The following is an 8,057-nucleotide window of genomic DNA, read 5'->3' as shown; positions in this document are numbered from 1 at the left end:
TAAATTATATAAATTCAAACATAAAGTTCAAAGATGCATTCAAACATATACATTAACACGTGCGGCGGACACTATACGGCGCCGATGAAATTGAGCTATAAATTTGACCGGTAAAAAGCAATACTTCCGGCTGATAAAGCGACATGGGCCACGGGAGGGAAGACGATTAATGCTCTCTTATCACGACTTGTTAAGTCCTCTCACGAGATTAAATTATCAAATCGCACACGGTCGCGTCCGTGCGCAAACCATTCGACAGCTTCTTCCTCTCTCTCTCTCTCTCTCCCTCTCTCCCCCCCTCTCTCTCCCTTTCGTTCTCTCTCTCTCTCTATAATAAATCGTCGATCAGCGCGTGATCGAGCGAATGACCCAAACGAAACAGGGTGGCCTGGCTTTTGCTTCCTTAATGATTTGTCTGTCCTTAGCTTATCTCTCGTTAACGAGTGTCTCGCTTCTCCTCGTTCCCAGAGAAAAACGAAGGGCGTTGCACGCTCGAATTACAATTTACTGTCAATTTATCGTCAAACGTTAAAGAAAGCACAATTCGAGTTTTATTTAGAAAATATATATAATATATGTATAATTAAATAACAAATGAAGAAAGAGCAAAATTGAACAAATAATAAAATTATATAGATAATATTATGACGAAATTTTCTGAAATAATATCTCAAAGTTTGACTTTGTTTAACTCGTTTAAAGATAGAAGTTTTATAACAAAGGAAAGAGAAAATTCTTGTCTTTTTTTTAAATTTTTTAAGTCGCTAAATTCAATTCTGGCTTTAGAATTCTAAAATTCAAATTTCAAAAAAAATAATCTGATTTTTAGGAGATTCTTGGTATCGTTGAATTTAAATGCAGTTTGAAAATGTTAAATTTAAAAAAAAATAGTATTGAAGAAGAAGGATTATAGGGTTCGTAATCAGAATTTTGAGATCAATACTGACTGCTTACGTAGTATGTTTCGCTTAAAATACAATAAAAAGCAAAACTGAAAACTTTATGCTATTTGGTAATAAAAAATTTTGCAAAATCGAGGTTTATGATAATTAAATTATTTTTTTAATTCTAGCCTATTTATCATTCTGATTTTTTTTTCTTACCTCAGATTCAAAGCTTTATCAAATTATCCCACCATAGCCAAGTTTTATAAAAATTGGACAAGTAATTTATAAAATAAAAGAGAGTGACTCCAAGTGGTATTGCTCGTCTATAATAAGCTTATTATTGCAATCAAAAACTTAAAATTAAATTAAATTGATGTTTATTGTTAAATACAATATAAATAAATTGATAAAGATTTATTTACCGGAACAAATATTTGTTGGATAAACGCGCACATTAACAGCGTTGCGTCAATGGTTATAATTTTAGATGACGATTAATTAAAATTCACCGAGAATTCTTTATGTGTAATCCGTAAGATCTGACCGTCCAGGGTTCCGAGCGTGAACAACTTTAATTGGCGTTCTCGGAATAATTCGCTGATTGCATTTGAATCATGAAAATTCATATTGTACGTCTGAAGGACTTGCACTTAATTGTAACATTGTGTTTCGTAAACTTTCTTCAACGAATACAGATATCCCAGGAGAAACGCTCTGCTTAAGGTCAACTCGATGAGGATCGTTTAATTTAAACGTTTCGGTTTCATTAAACGTATCACGTGTCGTTTCGCGTCATATCGAAATTTTTTCTACTTTCAAGGCGTATAAACTGGTTGTAGAAGCCAAAAAAAAAATGTCTATAGAAGAAAGGCTGTAAGTGCCCATATTCGACGGCGAATTATATGATCATATTGATCATATTGCAATCAAAAAATTATAACGTATAATTTTTATTTCAACACCTACATCACTCATTTACGTAACGTACGATAGTCTTCTGAATGAAATTTATTACACCATGCACCTTGGCAATGCACATCGTTCGCTTTGTGTTCATTAGTGTATCACATGTATTCATTAGTGTATCACATGTATTCATTATATGTATAATATAGAACTTGGGTCTTCGAGTGGCTTACTATTCGGTGCGATGGACTCGCGATCTGTAGATCCGGATTCGATCTCATCTGTGTTCACATACGTGATTTTTCGCGTTTAAAGAGACAAAAATGGCTTTATCTGGCGATTAAGAGAAGTGAAGTCACCAACGCCGTTCGGATTCGATATTAAACTTGAGGTTCTTGTAGATCCTTTATACTGACCACCATTATCTATTTATTAAAATATCTCCACACCTAAAAACAAATTTCTTTGATTTAAAGAAATGTTTCTTTGTTATACGATTAAAGAAAAATTTTTTGTGAACATCATTTCTTTGATTTAAACATTATTTTATAAAATCAAATAAAATTTAATTTAAAAAAATAATGTTTAAATCAAAGAAATGACATTCAAAAAGAGAAATTTTTTATTTATATTGACATATAATTAATACAAAATCTTGACAATCATTTTGACCATCATTTGAATCTGCTATTTAAAATTTGATATTTATAAATGCAAATTTAATAAAATAAATATTATAAAATCAGCGACTTCAAAAACATTACTATAAAAATATTGTAAATATGTTTATTATTTTCATCCTACAAGAATTTGTTTGTTAAAAAGTGCTAATTTTTTGTGTGATGTTTCTCCTTTTTACTTATTAATTAATGCACAATAATTGTATATTTTTGTTATTCATGTATACATCAAAGTCGCTTTCTCTCTTTCTTAAGAATATAACCATATGTAATATATATCAATTATTATATACAAAAAATTATATAAAAATTGTGGATATAGTTATGCTATTTAAAGATACACTACACAAAAAAACGATTAAGATATACATATAAGCAGAGATAAAAATGTTTAAGTTACACTTGGAAATATTTCAATTTAGAGACTCTTCTTCTTTAACTAGTTACTCATTTTTCTCATAAATGATAGTGCCTCACTTCTTAGTAAACTAATTTGAATAAGGAAGAATGTTGATATACGCACAAATAATAAAATATGTAATAAAGTTATATTTTATAATAATAATATATTTATTTTAATAATTATTTTTATAATAGCATATGATATATTTTATAATATAATTTTTTTCTAAAATGAATGTAAATACCGTATAGTATACATTTTTAGACAATTTATACAAAATTTTGATAAAAAACTTTATAGTCACAAATAAGCTGTTTACTTATCTTAAAAGTTTCATTTTTCACAAAGGGTACTACATTAACTGTAGTCAATAAAATTATAAAAAAAAATTGTGCAAAATGCTTATGATGTAAAAACATATATATGTTTTTAAAAATTACATTTAAATAAATCTGTAATAATTATCCAGCGAAATATGATTATCATTTGGATTTAGATCAAATCAATGTTAAATCGACATCGATATCATCATTTGACACGTTAACTCATAATCAATTTGATAAATCATTTCTTGTTGAAGTAAAAAAAAACATTTCAGTTTCAAAAGATTCTCAACTTTAAGAAAGAAGTATTATGCATGCAACAAATCATTTATATTTTTTCTTCTTTCATCCAAAATATTTTTAAAGTCAAAAATATTATTTAAAACTTTATTTAACAAGATAGTCAAAGTATATATGTGTGTATGTTTTCTATGTTAATATTATTTTTTAATGAACATCATAAACATTTTCTTGCAGTAAATTGCTTCCTCTTAAAGAATTAAGAGATTAATCTAAAGTAAAATACAATTGTAATTAAGAAAAAAATTTTCATTTTATGTGTACATATTTTCTTATATCAATATAGTGTTTGATTTATAAATCGCTTTATTTTATCTTTTTATGCATAAAAAAGTAGAGCTATCAAAACGTGAAGATTTTGTTTTATTTAAAATCTAGAAAATATATTTATAACGCAACTGTTTTAAATTTCTAGCTATTTATAATATTAAAAACTGTTTTCTAAAAAACAAAGGTTTGACACGTAATAAAACTATAGAAACAATCTTTTTAGAGAAACGTCTTTATTAATTACTCTCTAAACCTGAATTAGAATAATCATTAATATCAGTGCCAAATATGCCACTGATAATCAGTGAATGAAATGTGAGATCTCAAACCTATCTAATGTTTATTATGTAATTTAACTAATCTTGTTTAGTGCATAAATTCAGTGAATGTATAATAATATTAGAAAATTAAAATTAACATGCAAATATCAGTATTCTAATTATATTCTTCTACTCAAACAATCTTTCTTTTTTAATTAAACTTCACTGATTATCCAGTCCCAAGTATACTGGGTAATTAGTGACTATCCACTGATTCAAATTTGGAGAGGAAAGCAAAGTGATTATTAATTCTTTACGTTGTCCCGGGAAAAAATAGATATATAAAATAGGTCAATTTTTTTTATATAATTGTATATAATTTTATGTTATTACATATAATTATATACAAAACATTCTTTTCCGGGGTGTTAATTAATTTTTTTCAGCAATAAAGAATAATTAAACACATCTATATTTGATGAAGCGTATATTCTAAGCTGTTATCATTTACTTTAATAGACTTTATTAGATTTATAGCTTTTTTACGAAGTTTAGTAAAATATGGAGCAAACTTATATATATTTTTTTTCTTGTATATGATACCCCAATTTACGCACATCGTTAGTTTAAGATTCCTAGGGAAAACTTCAGAAGTGTAAAACGTAACAATTCGTTGATACAATACATAAGAAGATTTGTTATGAGTATCTAGCGTAACTGCCATGGCAAGAAGCAATGCAAGTGGCTTTTTATACTCGGACTCAATTACGGGTATAATTAAAGCTAACCATGGCATACAAAAGATATTAATGAGATTCCATTCACGTAAAATATTTATGCATGATCTTTTAAAAGCAGGACAACTAATTTTATTATTAAAATTATATAGCAGATCTATAAATACACTTGGATAAGAGATTACTACTTTCATTTCAGTAATTTCATTAATTAATAATTCGCCAAAATTTGAAACAGCTACACAATATTTTTTTCTCATAATTGCTATTAAATCATTCATTGCAGGCGAGACATATTCAACTTTAGTTACTAACACAATATGCAAAAAACATAAAGTCATGATATCAATATAAAATGACATATTATTGGAAAAAATATATTCCTCTTCTCTTTCGCCAGAGTTGTACTTATAAACAAGCTTTCTTAGGTAAGTAGGGTTTTCTAAAATAGCTGTCGTGCATTCTGCATGAACCTTCATCATACTTTCAATAAATATTTTTGGTTGGAATGATGATAAAGGAATATAATTTAGAGAGAATTCATTTAAAAACTGTATCTCAAGCAAAGTAGGCAATTTTTCAGAATGTGTTTTCAATATTGCTACTAATATGCGTAATGGACAAACACTTCTTTCGTCTTCATTAGTTTCTTCACTATTTGATTTATGCAAATTCATTTTTAGTAGATTCGACTGATATCATCTATATAAACCTTGCAAATAGTTATGATCCTTCAATTTTGATATGCTGGTCAGTCTTCTAAGATGATTCAATCTCTTGTCTTTTTATATTTGATGAATACCTTTCCTTTAATGATCCGTATGAATCCAACTTCTACGTTTAGAAGACATAAAATACATGTGAGTTTTATAACGATCATTAATGGTTATTTTTAATTCATAATCTAATTGGCAGTCTTGTATGCGCGAAATCGCTCCAGTCAATTTCGGTATTAAAAATATAATTTAAGACAGTATTTTTCAAGAAAGATTTACCCTCTAAATCTGAATCAGTATATTTCATCAGGATAATGACTTGGCACTGATATCAGTGCCAAGTATGCCACTGGTAATTAATGAATGATATATGAGATCCCTATCTAATCTTTATTATGTGATCTAATTAACCTTATTTTAATGCGTAAATTCAGTAAATATGATATTAGAAAATATTAAAAAATTAACGTACAGATATCAGTATTTTTATTATATAATGCTCAAATAATCTTCCTTTTTTAGTTAAAATTCAGTAATTATCCAGTGTCAAGTATGCCACTGAGTAATTAGTGATTATTTAATGATTCAGATTTAGAGAATAAGTTTTAAATGGCATACACGCAAATAACAATATTTTAAATACATACCTGAGGTTAATGCATCGCAGAGATTTAAAGAATATCGTAAATTTTAGATGATACGCCTGTGTATCTTTATTTTAATATTGTCATTACTTATAACGAGTACTAGTTAAAAAAATATATCCTGAAGATTCGATAAGAACGAAAGAAAGCACGAAAGGTTGTCATAAATGTACAGCTCGATTGTTTACAAGTATTTTTCCGCACAAATATAAAATTAAGGTTAAGTTAAGTAAGATAGCTATGTCATAAATGTACACAGTCAGACCCAACACATTTTTCTACAGTACACGTTTGATGGTATGGATTGAAATAAATACAGAAATAATTTCTTATGATATTGTCATCTTTGTTTTGCTGCTACTTTCTTTCTTTCGATACGTGTGTGTGTCGATGCAAACGTACAACAAGCAGATAAAGATAAAGGTGAAGATTTTCAGAAAATTTATTGTAAAACATTTAATGTTAAAATTAATCAATTTTTATTTAAATTATCTCAAGAGTTAAAAAATGATTTTGTAAATATAGTATGATTATTATTTATTTGACCCGTAAAAAATGTTTCATTTTAGTATTTTTAATTATATTTTCATTTTATATAAATATATTATATAATGTCCATATAATGCTTAAATAATTTATATATGCCGATACAAATTTTTTTCATTTTTATATTATATACGAGTGCATACATATTAAATATTATAATAATAAGAGTCAGCCGTGATGTACAATATAAAGTTACATATAAGAAAATATTTATAAAAATAATATTACAAAAATCAATTAAAAACTAGTCTAGTCTAACATATAATTAGCAATAATAAATTATAGTTTGACAACTTGCCAGATTAATAAGAAAAATCCAACACATTATAAAGTTTAAAGGTAATTAATATTACGTAAGAATTAATATTACATTAATTAAAAATCTGTAGAAATAGTTTCAAAGAAAATTTCAATATGTGTAATTTCATTATTGCAAAATTATTGCAAAATTACTTATGCTCATTATTCTGATTATAAATAATTGGTAATTTCTTAATTCTACTATATCTTACAGTTTGACATATGTAATTTTATGTGAGAAATAAGGTGCTATAGAAAATACAAACAGAATTTTTGTACAAAATGTAGAAGATAGATCGAAATATCTGTATTTTTGTATATTATTATTATTATTTTAAACAATAATTGACTGTAGATAATAGCAAATGTTAGCTATAAATATCAAAAATTATTTTTAAACTACAAGAAATAAACGTAACTACTGTCATTAAGTGCAACGTACGCGGATCTTAATTGACACAATTAAGTTATTAATTATCGTAGCGTACTATATTTATTATCTAATTAAGTACATTATTTAAGATTGTAACAAACATAATCTTGATGTAAGATATGATATATTACAAGAAACCCGGCGTGGCTTATTAAAAATTAAAAATTGTGTCCTGAATGAATAGATGACGTTTAATTTAGACCACAGTTGATTTATATCGTATTTCGTCGGTATTTCGTTTTCGTATACATAATTGTAACGTGTATAAAAATTATCTTGATTCGATTTACTAAATCGAGTTTATGCTAGAGAGTTTGAATTATTCAAGAAATTCCAATTTCAAGGCCAAAAAGAACTCCGCTAGCAATTCGTTCCTCAACGAAGTCAAACTGCTTTGTCGAAACCGTGCCGCTCCTTCTGTTTCGAACATATCCTGTTTCTTGGAAAGAATTTGACGCGGCACTTGCCTCAATGTCCGTCTCTCCAAAGCGCCATATTTTAATACCCTTCTCTGCTCGCAGAGTCTCCTCCGTAACCGCCTTGAAAATTTAGCTTTAAATATGAATGGCTGGCTGAATATAGTTCGGATAAGGTCAAGAAGTTTTCAAGAGTTTGATAAAATGCCATGTAATGGTCGCCAACAAAATTTATT

This window comes from Trachymyrmex septentrionalis, unplaced genomic scaffold, assembly GCF_001594115.1.
Source record: "Trachymyrmex septentrionalis isolate Tsep2-gDNA-1 unplaced genomic scaffold, Tsep1.0 scaffold36, whole genome shotgun sequence".
NCBI lineage: Eukaryota > Metazoa > Arthropoda > Insecta > Hymenoptera > Formicidae > Trachymyrmex > Trachymyrmex septentrionalis.
Note: the sequence above shows the minus strand (reverse complement) of the source record.